The sequence below is a fragment of the Prosopis cineraria genome, unplaced genomic scaffold, assembly GCF_029017545.1.
Source record: "Prosopis cineraria cultivar Desert tree isolate PC_DT_omini unplaced genomic scaffold, ASM2901754v1 PC12, whole genome shotgun sequence".
Lineage (NCBI taxonomy): Eukaryota > Viridiplantae > Streptophyta > Magnoliopsida > Fabales > Fabaceae > Prosopis > Prosopis cineraria.
In genome coordinates this window covers 38,170,016-38,185,438 of record NW_026555343.1, presented here as the reverse complement: position 1 = coordinate 38,185,438, position 15,423 = coordinate 38,170,016, and the positions used below count along the sequence as shown (strand labels likewise).

Below are 15,423 nucleotides of genomic sequence, written 5' to 3'. Positions count from 1 at the left end.
TAATCACTTGCATTAACCTGAAGAACACAATGACCCAGAAAGATAATGAGGGACGAGAAATTTAGAATATAATCCATCTTGTCCACGTATAAGATTGCCTTATGCATCCCACCACCAGCATCTCTATCACCACCCCATGCGGCACCACATTGCTCGCCTCGTGCATGGAGTCTGTGCATGTGCGAGTAGGGAGTATGTGCTGTGAATGAGAGAGAGAGAGAGAGAGAGAGGAACTTGTTCTGTGAGGAGTGGAGGAGAGAGGAAGTGCGTGGAGGGGGGAGAGAGAGAGAGAGAACTAGTACAATTAACGCCGTTGTGTTGACTGTATGCAGATTCACTGAAGGACGAGGAGGAGAGAGAGGGCGGGAGAAGGGGAAGGATAGAGAGATAGAATTTTTTATATTATTAAAAATATGAAAAAATAATAAGACCCACTAAATAATATTTTATAATAAAAAATATTAAAATTTTTGAATGTGAGTCCCACTAATACAAAAAAATAACTAACAAATGGCAGGATAATAGGACAAAAAATATTTAAAATTGAGAGATATAAATGATTTATAAATGAGTTTAAAGTTATTTATAACCTTTTGCGTATATTTAGGGATAAAAATGACCCTTTATTTTTTAATAAATCTTTTTGAATTTTACACTTATCCAAGATGAATTGATGTTAGGGTTTCTTTGGTGACGGTTAATCGGCTTTCATTTTTATTTCCATGTGATTAATTCTGAAAAATCATGTGGAGAAGATTGATATTTATATTTCCTACATACACCAACACTTTACTGCAGAGCCAGTTCTTAGTCCAAAATCTTATGTGTCAGCTTCATTTGAAAAGCTGCGGCAAGTTTCTGGGGTAAGATCCCATCATTTTCGGTGATGTGAATGCTAAGAAGTTCAGGTTTAATAATTTTAATTGTATTATATTCTTCATAATATTGTCGCAAATCAAATCATTCAGTTTTTGTGATCAGATCAAATCCAGGATCTTAGAAGTTTTGTGACCATTAAAACTTGTCCTTCCGTGAGACTTTGTTAGAATTTTTTTTATTGTAAACAAGGATCTTTTTATTGGACATAATATATTCAAAGCATGCTTATTTATTAAATATGAACACAGCTTGTCTTGAAAAGAATTCAAATCTTATTCTGACATTATAAATGAACGACTTTGCTAGCTTTTTCTTTTTTTTTTTTAAATAAACGATTTTGCTAGCTTTTGTTTGGAGGTTTCAGTATTTTGAAAAGCTTGTTGTCATCTATGCGATGATGTACGTACGACACTCAATGTTTTTAGAATTTTGTACATATAATTATAAACAACGTCTATGTCACAATGCTCACTAATGAGAGAATGCAAACTAAGCTTATCAGTGAAAAATTGTGCAGTCAATGAGAGAATTATCTGTAGTATTGTGCTTGTATTTGAATATTGTGATATCAATTTCAAGCTACTGAAGGGATTGAAAATAAAATCGAATACAACTTTTGATTATTAGATAACTACACATAAAAGTTGAGAATAAGAGCTCAAATTTAAGATCTTTTATTAATTGTTAGCACTTTTTTCACTACCGAAGCACACCTAAATCTATTGGCTTGGATTTTCCCCTCTCCCTAATTAACCAAAACAGCACCAAACATGATTAAAAAGAAAGGAAAATTTATATCATGTGAGAGATCTTTTTAATTATTAGTATAAACCTTTATTTCCAGTTTCAACATTAATTTCTCTCTTTTGCTGCAACATCTTTGAATTACCAAACCAGATTGCTCATTAGCTGTAATTCATGGACTGAAGCATTGCATGCATTCCCATATCCAGATAGTTTCAACATATATAATAAAGAAAATGTACATTGATGTTTTCGTTCGTCATGATTTACTTTTCATCTCCAACTTCAGATTCATTAACAACAGAACCTAAATGTTCAATGAAGGATTATAATAACGTGATTAGTGTCGCGCCCCAAAACTTAGGGGTAACTGGCACAGGACATGAATATAAATTCACATGCTTTAAGTCTCAATTCAAGAAAACTCTAATTTCTAAAAGTAAATGCATGTATGATATAGGACAAAATTATTACATATATCTATAGTTTGCATGCTAGCAAAAGTCATAAATTTTATAGAAATTTCAATAGAACTTCAAAAAATTTGACTTTCTGAAAGTTCTGTAACAACAATTTGACAACTAAAATGACAATAGAGATCTTGGTTCCTATCAGTACACTAATAATATAGGTAGTAAATAAGGATTCTCACTATAGTTTATATGGAGCACCTAAAATAAAATAGAATTTACAAAATATAGCATATAGATTTAAGCTTTATAGTGAATAGAGATTAACCAAAATAATGCTCCAACTCTAACTTGGTAGTAAACCCCTCAATAATCATCTGAAGGTACAAGATCAGCTACATTATTTGAAATTAAAAATTTTTAATGAATAACATCTCAATTACAGTTGATAGAAATAATGAAAAATACATCAAGGAGTTTTTAATAAACTTAATAATAATCAATTGGAAATAATATAAGCACATACCTCATATATATATATATATATATATATATCAATAGTTATGTGAACATAACAACTATGAATGCATGAATTCAATCATAATTTATTAAAAATTTGAGTTTCATTTTAAACATAAACATATGTTTAAACACTTTAAGAATGATTTAGCTCAATATAAAATCCAAATGTGTTAAAAATAACAGTTTGCTTTAAAAGATCAAATTTTAAGAAAACTTAAGTTTCCAAAATTCACTCTTTAGTAGAGCTTGATCAAAATGATTAACAAGCGTGGACACACAATCTATGAGGGTAAATAACTAATAAGTATAGCTTAAAACTATGGAAACAAGCGTGAGCAAAAAGCCTATGAAATCAAGTGCAGGTACAAGACCCACGAAAACAAGCGTGAGTACTATACTCACAAATAACCATCCCTCCATTCCACATGTGTTAACCATCGCATGGGGCTAACACCTCATAAGCACCCTACTAGTTAGGTGTACCACAATGCGTCAAGGGCTAATGGTACTACCGTCAGCAACCAGTGTTTTGATTCAATCCCACATTTTTAATCAAACAAGCATGGATCGATAAAATCAATATATTACCTCTTTTCAACATTTTTTATCGTACTCAGTATAAATGAATTCATCTATATGTATATCCCATACATGAATCATGATAGTTAATCGTTCTTGAAACATAAAATCAACATTTCCATGTATGACAGCTATTAATAAAATTAAGATTATGAACCATAATAATAAATACGTAAATTAATAAATAAATAAATTAAAATACTCTATCATTTGTTCTTATGAAATAAAAATAGTTATGTAAATAAAAGAGAAGGCACATGAATATGTTAAACCAATACTTTTATAAAAATGAATTGCTAAAGAGTCGTTGGAATGCTTTTTACTTACCTGAAATGTTTTCAAAATTCAAAATTCACTTCTTATAATTTCAATTAAATTTCTTCTCTTCTAAACACCCTATAAAATATATTAAGGTTTTAATTAACATCGAACAAGTTTAAGAGTTTCCTCCCAACATTACCACCCCTAATTATAATAGACTTGAAATTTTAGAAATAAGACTTTACACATAAAAATTACTCAATAACTAATGCTAATTACTCCATTAAATTAAGATTTTTGTTAGGACATCAAATGTGCATTATTTTCAAACCACCCAATAAAGTCTTTTAACATTCAACTAACTACACACATACCTCCACCATCACTTTATTGTTTAATTCTTTTACAATACTCAAGTCAGGTTCAATAATCATTAACGCTCAAATTAGATATATTTCTTATATGTGAGTTAGTTAAATTCCAAAATATATATTCAAACAAAATTTCTCTTATCAAACATTTTATCAAACACTTTATAAGCATTAAGTCATCAACTATTACCGACTTTTCTCTCATCAATTCCAACTCCCAAAATTTTATAATAAATGTATTTAAATCCATCAAACTCCAAAACTATATATGCCTCAATAGAAAATTAACTTCAAACACAAAGAAGTCCCAATCACGGTTAAAGGAAAAAAAAATTAAAATTCCACGACTTAGCCAATAACACACGCACGGAACAGCAAAAGGGAAGAGAACTTAAACTTCTATACCTCATGTTACCAACCAGAGACAGAAAATTGAAAACTCTTACAGCTACACCAGAACAGCAACAACGCAGAACAAGGAGAAACCTGAACAGTGAGCATCGAAGAGAGGTGAAGACCGATGGCAAAACAGAGGAAGAGAAGAAGGCTGCAAGAACCCGTACTCCGACGGCAACGATGGGCACGCACAGTCACCGGTGGCCGCTGACTGAACGATGGAGGAAGGGTGACGACTCGCAGCTGCTTGAACGGTAGAGGAAGATGAAGTCTCCAGCGCGCGCGCGCACGGAAGCCGCTGTTGAAGGGAAGAAAGTTGAAAGGCTGAACACGCAACATCTTCACCACTTCCAGCAGCCACTCACAACGGCGAAAATAGCTCAAGTCGACGGCAACCAGGAAAACAACAACTGGACTAGAGAGAGATGGTTCAACGCTGAAGAATGAGAGATTCTATGTCGGTGAAGAGGAGGAAGAATGAACTTTCTGGCGATGCTCTGTTTTTTCGCACGAGTAGGAGAATAAAAAGCTTATGTAAGAATAACTGAAAAACTTACAGGAAAGGACCCTAAACTTTTTCTGTCAACTAAAAGACATGGGGCCATGTTTGGTAAATTTTTCTAAAATTAAAATGAAATGAAATTTATCTTTTGCTCCAAAAAAAAAAAATTGAGCCCTGTACCTTCAAGCAAACTACTATTATGAGTTTTATTAGACCACCACTTTCCATTTTTTTTATAAAACAAAAAAAATTAAATAAAATATAAATTAAAAGAGAAATTTATTTAAATCAAAATTTAAGCTCTTTATACTTTTATCAAGACTAAAAATGAAATAAAATCCCTCTCCTTACATTAATAAGATTCGAACTTGAATTTAATAAATGATTTACTGCCTCATATATCACTAGGCCACAATTTTACCTTGTTACATCTGTTCCAAAATTTTTAAATAAATACATAAAAATTTTATTATTAATGTTAATATATATATATATATATATATTTTCAAGGCTATTACAATTAGATTGATCTATAGTATACATAATTAATAAATAAAACAATGATTACCTAGTGGCCCAGAGAACTCATAATTAACCAATATTAGTAAATAATTAATTTATGCAAAAGAAGATTTTCGTAATTAATTTTCGTAATTAACCATGGAACTAACCCAATGACTTATATGAGTTCTCTTATGGTTTCTTGATATGACTGGTAGACTTATGATTATCTCCAAAAGAACTACTCCAAAGCTATAAACATCACTTTTCACTATCAATCTGTTTGTTATGTAGTACCTATGAAACAGAATACAGAATAACTTAGAGTACATTTGTAACATAAGAATAATATTGGATTAAAGAAAACATGCACTTATAGAGTTTGTTTATTATATATTGAATTTGGCGGTTTCCAATGTGAAACCAAAATGCACTTAGAATAACTTATTCTCATTATCGTTTTTTTTTTTAACACAAGAACAAAAAAAGATTAAGCAAGATAATTATTGAAGGACTTACTCAGGGTCTAGATAACCAGGAGTACCAGCAACAACAGTTGACACATGAGTTCCATCATCAGTTGGGATAGTTTTAGATAGACCAAAATCAGCTATTTTTGCTTTGAATTTTTCATTCAACAATATGTTTGAAGATTTAATGTCTCTGTGGATTATAGGTGGCTTGCATCCATTATGTAGATACTCCAACCCTGGGCCAAATTTTATAGCAAATACCATTCACTTAGAAAGATTTTAGAAGTGAAAATTGAATACACAATAATTAATTAACTTGGTTCATTTTCTGACCTAGTGCTGCATCCAGTGCTATAGAAAGTCTGTCTTCCCCCAGTGCTATACAAGGTCTGTCTTCCCAAGTGAGAAACTTTGATTTGCCACCTTTTCCTGCAGAATCGAACTCCATAACTTTCTATACTTACTGTTATCCATATTCAGACTACTATATTGAAATTGATTTCCACCAACAAACCTGAGAGGCACTCTCGTAGGTTACCATTAGCCATGTACTCATATATAAGCCCCTTACTGGTTTCTTCATTGCAATACCCAATAAGGGAAGTCAGATTTCTGTGATGAACTCTCATTAAAAGTTTAACCTGACAAGCAATTTCACAACCATGCTTAATTAAAACATAAATACATATATACCTAACGATTTAAAAATCATGTGGTTTTGGTACACCGTTAATTTTTTTTTTTTTTACCTCTGCTTGGAATTGTTTGATGATGTAGAGAGCATTTTAACAGCAACAGGAGTTCATCGATGTAACCTAAATAAACTGCTCCGAACCCACCTTTTCCAAGAATTGTGCTGAAGTTATTGGTCATTTTGAGGACATCAGAGTATGAATATTCTCCATTTATGACTTGCAGAGATGTGTCTTTTTGTTCTGCAACTTTTTCAGCTAGCTATGAGGTCTCAATTGGGCCTGTTTAAAATTTGACATCACAAAAAAAATAAAAAATAAAAAGCTTTTAATGGCTGGTTCTTTCACATGAACAACAAAAATTGTGTGTCTGTGTGTGCATATGCACATATGACTGATAATTAAAGACAGCCTCACCTCTTGATTTTCTCCTTTTAAGGGTAAAAAATATTGCTGTTGAGGCTATCAGAAGTATCAGGACTCCACCAACTGATGCCACTATGGGAATAATAGTATTGTTCTTTTTCTTCTTATTGCATGGAGGAGATTCACATAGATATGGATTTTGTCCAACACTAGCATGGAAAGTCAAAGAAGTTATTATGTTCATATCTGTCAATAAATCTTGCAAGTATTCTATAGCTCTATTTAGAAGACATCAACAAATAACTAATTAGTTGATTCAGCTTTGCATTAAATGGGGGGTGGAGATCTAATGATCTGTTAAGGAGAATATGATATCCTGAGAACAAGATGACAAAGTTAATTCATTACTTGAAACACTAAAATTAATGGCATATTTCATATTAAGTTGATTAAAATACATCACGAATAAAAGCCAAGTGTGGAAGGTTTAGTGAGGAACCGAAATCCGTGGATAAACACAAAAATTAGTGTCGGATAAATGTCGTAAGCCATCACCATTTTGTCAAGAATTATATGTTTATATGTCACTAAATTTTATACAGTGATAGATTAGTAGTGGCAAAAAATAATTAAACTGATCAAAATACTTGTGTAAAAATGTAAAAAAAATTCACGTTATACATATAAAGATGCACATAAAAAATTCATAACAATTACTAAAATAAGAATATTGAAAATTTTAATATAATTTTAAATTAGGAAATAATTACTTGAAGAATTGATTGTATAAAATGATATATATTAATTGATATTTATGTTAATGCGTAATTTAATAATATATATATATATAATAAATTTTGAATAATATGCCCGTAGAGGCTGCGGTTTTATTATAACTCTAGTGAAAAAAAGTAGTGCACCGAGAGATGAGTAGCTTAATTGACAAAAGATGATAATATGGATTATGGCATAGGAGCTACAGGTGGTGGCATGAATAGAAGGTATATGTTGAGATGCACAAAATGAATTTCAATATAATACTAGAATAAAATAGTGATGGGAAATTCCAGCACTAAATGAGTGATGCGATAGTTATGAAAAAAATTCATCATTAAATTCAAAACTATTGACTGATTTTGTCGTCAATTTTTTAGTAGTGATTTTTTTATGTATGGAGATTAAGAAATATGAATATTTATGTGCTAAATTCATTTAAAACAACTTCTAGGATATTAAGATTTTAACAAGAACCATACCTTAGTGACAAAGAACCTTTCTTTGATTTTTCAACCAGATCAGAGGGAACAACACCTGTGAAGTTGTTGTTCTCAAGATTTCTGGGGGAAAAAAAAATCGAACTATATATATAACATCCTTTTCCATTTTATAACCCATGAGATCTGATTATTAATGACAAGCAACTTACAAGATCTTCAGGTTTTGTAGTTGAGACAAAAAGCTAGGCACCGGTCCATTTAAGCTATTGTTTGATAAATCCCTGAAAATATTCTCCCCCTTAAAAATGAGATTTTCTTTATTGTCAAAGAAGAAAATAGGGGGGAGTTATAATTCTAGGAAGAAAAATTCTCAAAAATAATAAAAAATTACTATTTTTGAACATTTTCCTTGCTAATAATCTCACCCTTCATTTTCCTCATTATTCAAACCGAATATGAAGGGAACCAAAGAAATTATGGGAAAAAAAATCAAAAAGAAGAGTAGACCAAGCTAGTATAAAAAAATACTCACAACATCTCTAACATGGTGAGATTTGAGATGGAAGGAATTATCTGTCCTGGCAATCTACTTGAAGACAAATTCCTGTTTGGCTTTTCCAATATTATTGGAAGTTTCTGATTCAAGTTTCATGAAGTAATAACATTGATTTTGGGAAAACAAGCTCATAGGGTTGTGATTCTAGGGGAATTCTGGCCATCATGAGTACAATTTAGGCCTTCCCAAATGTAGGCCACAGGACCACATGGATCTCCTTGCCAATTTCTTGTCACCCCATAAGAAGACTTGATTGTTGTGATTGCATCAACTGTTTCTCAAAATTACAAGTTAGTCTATATCATGTCTCTTCTCTACTAGATTATTTGAAAAACTAAAGAATTCTTAGGTGAAAGTCAATCTATAAAAGAAAAGTAGTCTAATTCAAGCACATGAAGAAACAGAAAAAAATGGATATTATCCCAAAAAAAAAAAAAGAAACAGAAAATATGGGCCTGTTTGTTTGTGTTTCCATTTTTTTTAAATTGTTTTGCAATACAATTTTAAAATTTTATTTCAAAATAAAACAAAAAGAAAATTTGTTTAATTTTATTAATTTACAAACAATTTTAGAATTAAAAAAATTGGTGGATAGTGATGATTGTTGATAATTAATGATACTTATTTATGATAATGATCGGTCACATTGACCGTATTTTTAATATTCAAATGTAATATGTTTTGAAAATAAAAGAAATAAAAACAGTTTTAAGATGTTTCCATTTTTTAAAAAATAAAAACTTTTTTGAAAGCAATTAAAATCAAAATGCTTATTTAAATGATTTTTTAATTTTTTTTAAAAAAACTATTTTTAAAAATAGAAACCAAACTTGCCCTATATATCTCTAACACATCTATTCTTGATTCTACCAGAGAGTTCATTCTAGAGTTTATATTTGCAGAACATACCATCTCCTTCTTCTGTTTCTGGTTGTGAAAATTCTTTAACTGAATAAATTTCAATGGCATTGAGAATGGGAGGGAGGGTTGAAATCTCAGTCTTCTGAAGCAAAATCCGAATTATTTTTCCCTTGGTAGGATACCTGCTGAATATAGTGTTTGTGTAATTGTACTTAGGTACAACATCAGCAAAAAAGAGACCATCATTTAGGGAAATGTTGAATGATCTTGTCTGATTCTTTTCTAAGACTTGCAGCTCTGTAAAATGCATGTAAACATAGAATTGGTCTGTCGCATCTTCTGGCTCCCACAACACTAACATTGGAGCACTTTCATTTAGTGGCGTGGCTGCGGTACTCATAACAGTGGCTGGTGGTTCGTAATGAGTTTGAACTAAGGAATCTGCAGTAATTGAAGCACTTATTTGCGTCCAGTCCGGCTTGTAGACATTATAATACCAGAAGCAATCGTAAACATCATCACGATACCTGTGGCAAAGTAATTCTCTTATCAGATATTTTTTTAATATGTAAAGATGGAGTAAAGAACCACTAGTTTAATCTGCTAGTTAAAAAGTTGATTTAGAGCATACTAATAATTGCTTATTTTTACTTTAAAAAATACCCTTAGCCTTTTTTTTGTGTTTAGAAAAACTAATATAAACAATAGCAATAACAAAAAGCCTTATTCTACTGATTAGGGTTGGTTATATAGTTTGTACAACATCATTGTGCTTTATCAACAAATTAAAGTAGTATAACATGTTTGGATACTTCAGAGGTTAAAATCATGATTTTGTAAAAATATATTCAAACACCTCTATTACATATCAAAATTAATTATGAAATCAAAACTATTGTTTTCTTAAAAATATCCAAACACTCTTAATATATGATAAAATTAATTATAAACCCAAAATCATGGCTTTCTTAAAAATATTAAAACACCCATATAGATACCAAAATTAATTATGAATTCAAAACTATAATTTATAAAATAAAGCTTATATGGATTTTGGATAATTTTTTTATGAAAGTATAATTCATTTTGGCATGTATATAAGGGTTTTTGTATTTTTCTAAGAAAGCTATAGTTTTGGGTATAATTGATTTTAACATGTAATAGTGGTGTTTGGAATTTTTTAAGAAAATCACAGTTTAGAGTTTATAATTGATTTTGATATGTAAGAGGAGTGTTTAATATATTTTTTCACAAGACCATGGTTTTATAACCTGATTTCAATTACGCTTTTCAAATATACTTACAATCAATTTTATAAGTCAATTATACCATCTAACCGAATTAATTATATTCAAAATTAATTATGTTAATCAATTTTTCTATAATTAATTTCATATAACGGATATACAAATGCATCCAAAGTAATGTTAACATGTTCAAAAACACCGATTCTCAAGAGTACAACTGAAAAACTCTTTTAGATGTATAAAAATGGGATAATGAAATTTTTGTTTCTCAAATTTGCCTTTAGTTATTGATTTGATGTTTGAAGTTCAGCCTTTATTAATCAAGTTTTTAAAGTTTCATGATCACGTACAATTAATCCTTATGGTAAGGAGAAATAACACGATAAGAATTATTTTTGTATGATTATGAAACGTTAAAGAATTTCCAATTGATAAAGATTAAATTGATAATTAAGATAAACTTAAGAAATTAAAGGTTTCATTGTCCCTATAAAAATCAAAGTAAGGATATTTACCTGTAAACTTCGTTGCTGGTTGAGCCTAAATTCAACCTCAATTGAAGTGACAAGGGTCCATCAAACTGAGTAACATAAGTATCATTTATCAAAGTCCTTGATTCTATGGCAGACATAAATGGGGTTCCAAGGCCTGTGTCCACCAGACAGATTTGAATGTAATCTAGTGATGGAAAATGTATGATTTCAGGGATTACTAATTGAGATGCATTTGTTATTTTGACTGTTTCCCACAAGTTAGGCCCAAGATGAAGATCAAAACTTGGTAACTCATTCAGGCCATCATAATTCCCATAAAGAAAATTAGCCCTGATCAGATATTTAGAGCCCCTTGTGATGTTTATTGTGTAACAGTTTCTTGTTCCTTGAGGAAAGCTTCTTAAGTTCCAAAGTTGCTGTTGATACATGCTTTTGAGCTCGCTGGTTATGGAGTTACTCACTCCAGAATTTATGAACTTGTCATCGGATATGTAATTTATGCCTGTTGTCTTCTCATCGTAGGTGGACTTGGCAGGTGCCCCACAATCTATGCTTATGAATCCTGAAACATAGAGGCAGAGGTTAATTAATTATTCTTGTTATTAAATATATGGTAATGTAATCAAGTTCATAAGTTTTTTTTTTTTTTTGGGTGGAAAATTACCTGACTGATCCTGAGATTGAACCAGAACTGCAAAAACCAGACAACCTGCAAGAAAAGAGAAGAAGCTCTTTGTCATTCCCATAACTTTCTGCATATTCTCTTTTGCTTAATTAGGAATGCAATAACGCGAGCGACATTTGTTGTTACTTATACAATAAAACTATGTTAATTATATGTACACTTGTGAAATGGTCAATATATAATAATGTCATCATCACCCTAGGTGGCATAGGGCTTACTTCTTTTAAAAAATCTTAAATGAATTTGCTCAAAAAAAAATCACAAGTACACGCACACCTATAATAAGCACTTTAAAATAACAAAACTTACGTACTTGAACATTTATTTTAATCTATGCTTGTGTATATACCCTTGAAAAAATGAGTTGTTTGCATTCAATACAAATACATAACATGACATTTACACCGGCAATTCAATAGAAGTTTGTTTGGTGAGAGTTGTATTATTTCATTGATTCTTTCAAGAAAAGTCATCAGCCAATTTGATTCCATCCCCATAAAATTGCATGGTTGATGAAAGAATGGAATGAAAAATCCCAATATCTTGATCGATAATTAAGAAAACGGACGTAAATAGCTCACTTGCTAATAATCGACATAGATTAATTGTGTTATCTACCTCAATGTTTTAACCAGTGTAAATTGCAGACACGCTACCACGCTCTTATATAATATTTTCCTCTACTAACTGATGAAATTAAATATTTGAACATATGCTAGGAGATGTTAAACTTGAAAATTGAAAGCAATATTAAGTATACAAGTTGACGTTCCAAAGCAGCTCATACTCTTGATGTTTACTATTATTATTTTTTTATCTTCTACTGATCCTTCCTCAATCTACAACAAGTTGATTGATCGGCAAACAAAATATTTTATGTCATCTTTGTTTGCCCCTCCCTTACCTATATGCCTATATGGCCTACCTTTTTTCATTTGAAGAAAAAAAAAATTATCGGCATATGACAGAAGTGCCTTGATTAAATTAAAAATAGTTATCATGTTTTTTATCAAGTGGTTAAGTTTTTTTTTCTTTTAAAACAAATTGATCAACTGTTTAGTACGTTTATTTGATGTAGTATACGTTTGGCCAAAAAAGAAATATGTAATATACGTTAACGTTATTGAAGAAGAATAATTTCAAGGCGTTCGTGAGTTTTTAATGACTAAAACTAGCTGCTTGATAAATTTTTATGAGGAAGTGCTGGCATGTACACTACATATGTAGTAATATAGCAATTCTTTAATAATTAAAACCATGTGATTTCAACAAAATCTTAAGAGGAATTTGTCAAATATTACGATAGAGAAGCTGACTTGAGATTAAAATGCATTAGTCAATTTCATTATCGCCATCTAATTGAAAATTTCAATCGATTAATTGTAGTTTATTGATGAAGTATTATAAATATGACATAAATTACAAAATATTTATTAGGCTATAAGAGCAAATAGGCCTCTAAACTATAGGGTTATAAGTGTTTGAAACCCTAAACTCATTTTTTATATTATATTCTCTTTAAACTTTTGAAAATGATATAATATAACACCAACTCTTAACCAAAATTAACTTTGACCATGGGCTGCAAGAAAATAATGGAAAAGATCTTAAAAATTATAGAAAATAACCAAAAACTTGCAATAAAGGATCCAAAAATTATAGATAAGAATCAAAAAAATTAAAGGATTGAGAAAATTTTATTGATTGTTTAATTTTGTAATTTTTGATATTTTTTTCTGTCATTTTTCTGGGCAAACAAGTCCTTCCACCAAAAGAGTTGACCTTTAAGGAGAATTAATATTGCACAAAAAATAAGTTTAAGGTCTCTAGACCTATAAGGAGTGGCTTTGCTCTTTTATATACCCTATTTATTAATAAGCATATTGTTAGCTAAAGAAGACTAGGAATCACATCAATCTATTAAATTATTGAAAACTTACTTCCATATGAATAAAAAATAACATTTTCTGGCCCTTGCTAATTGCTACTTGTCATGTGAGACATTTGCAACATAAAATATTACTCTCAAAAACAACATTAATGCAAGTTGATGATCAATTCATAATCATCAAATAATAGATTTTTACTAAATCACCAGCTTTTCATAATAACTAATTTGAGCCTTAACTTATTCAACCTGTAATCTGTAATCATTCGATCCATTCAACCCATTTTAACAACTACTATAGTATTCACATTTTACTATCCCACAAATTAAAACATATTCAACCCATTTTAACAGCTATAGTATTCATATTTTATTATCCTACGAACATATGCTTGATCTATAAATAAAATACTCCCTCTTTCTCAAATTATAAAGTACTTTTAAACAAAATCATATATATTAATATAGCTCATTAAATACACTTTACACCCTATTTTTTTCAAAACAAAAATATAAACTTTTGAAAATATCATTCATTTAATACTCCATTTGTTAAAGAGTATTAAGGAGAGAGAATATATGAGAAAGGTAATATTAAAAAAAGATCAATAATAAAATATTATTGCTGTCAAAGTGTCTTATATTTTAAGACGCCGAATCTCCTCCAAAAGTGTCATATAATTTAGGACGGAGTTAGTATTTAAAACTCATACCATATGTGTTTCATTGACCATGGATTTCATGTATATAAATATGAAGTTTCAAATTGATTTGATAAAATCTTGATTAAAACTTCTGCAATATAATCAATTATACATAAGTAATGTATTATAAATACCACATTGCAATAAAACAAAATAATTATTATCTACTTGAGCAAATTAAAATTTGAATTATTCAAACAAAACTTATAATATCTTGGATTTAATTCCTAGATTAAGTTTTGATTGTGTGAGGGCAGTTAGAGATACTTAATAGGTTGATTGATTTTGGCTTTAGCATTTGGATTGGATTCAGAAATAAATTGGGCCACTGGAGCTCAAATTGAGAAGAGAAAATAAGAATTTGGCTCACTTACAATGTGGCATAATGCATTTACATCACGGCATAATGTCAAAAATTAGTTCTTTAAAAACACGCAAGAAAGCAATTGAAATAGAAAGATAGAAACAAGAAATAAAGAGAGGCCGATGAAAAGAATATTTTCTCTATTAGGGTATTAACATTTGTGCATTTTAGAGGTGATTAGAGCTTGATTTTACCTATGTATGCCTTCCTTATCTCTTTAACTTCTCTTTTCACATTTTAGAAGTAGGATTTAAGGTTAGGTGATGATGATTTTCGAATCTAGAGCTATGGGTCTGAACCCATTAGTCTAAATGAGATTAATAAGGCTTGTTTAATCTTTCTATACCTAGATTTGAAGTTTTTATAAGGTTGTAAACTTTGGGTCTAGGGTTTTGGACAAACCATAGACACTTTGATGACAATTTTGGATTGTTTATGATTTAGTTGATATTATTTAAGTTAATAGGAGCTAAATGGAGTTAATAGGAGTAAATAAACTCATTGAATATGAGATTATGCTTATAGTTTAGAAGATGAAAGTGGTGTTTATGTGTAATGTTAGTAATGATTGTTGTCATAAATTGTAGATTAAGCTAGTTGTACACCATTTGAGCCCAACCCTAGGTCGGAAGCAAGTGGTATTAGGGGTAACCTTTAACTTCTCAAAAGTTTGAAATAACCAAGGAAAAATCTAATTAGTATTATTGCTTA

The 15,423-nt window shown here is 30.2% G+C and overlaps 1 pseudogene; it reads right to left on the bottom strand.

Annotated features, from left to right (window-relative positions):
- Positions 1 to 4,214: 4,214 nt before the first annotated feature.
- Positions 4,215 to 11,866, bottom strand: LOC129289330 (probable LRR receptor-like serine/threonine-protein kinase At1g05700; annotated as a pseudogene).
- Positions 11,867 to 15,423: the final 3,557 nt, after the last annotated feature.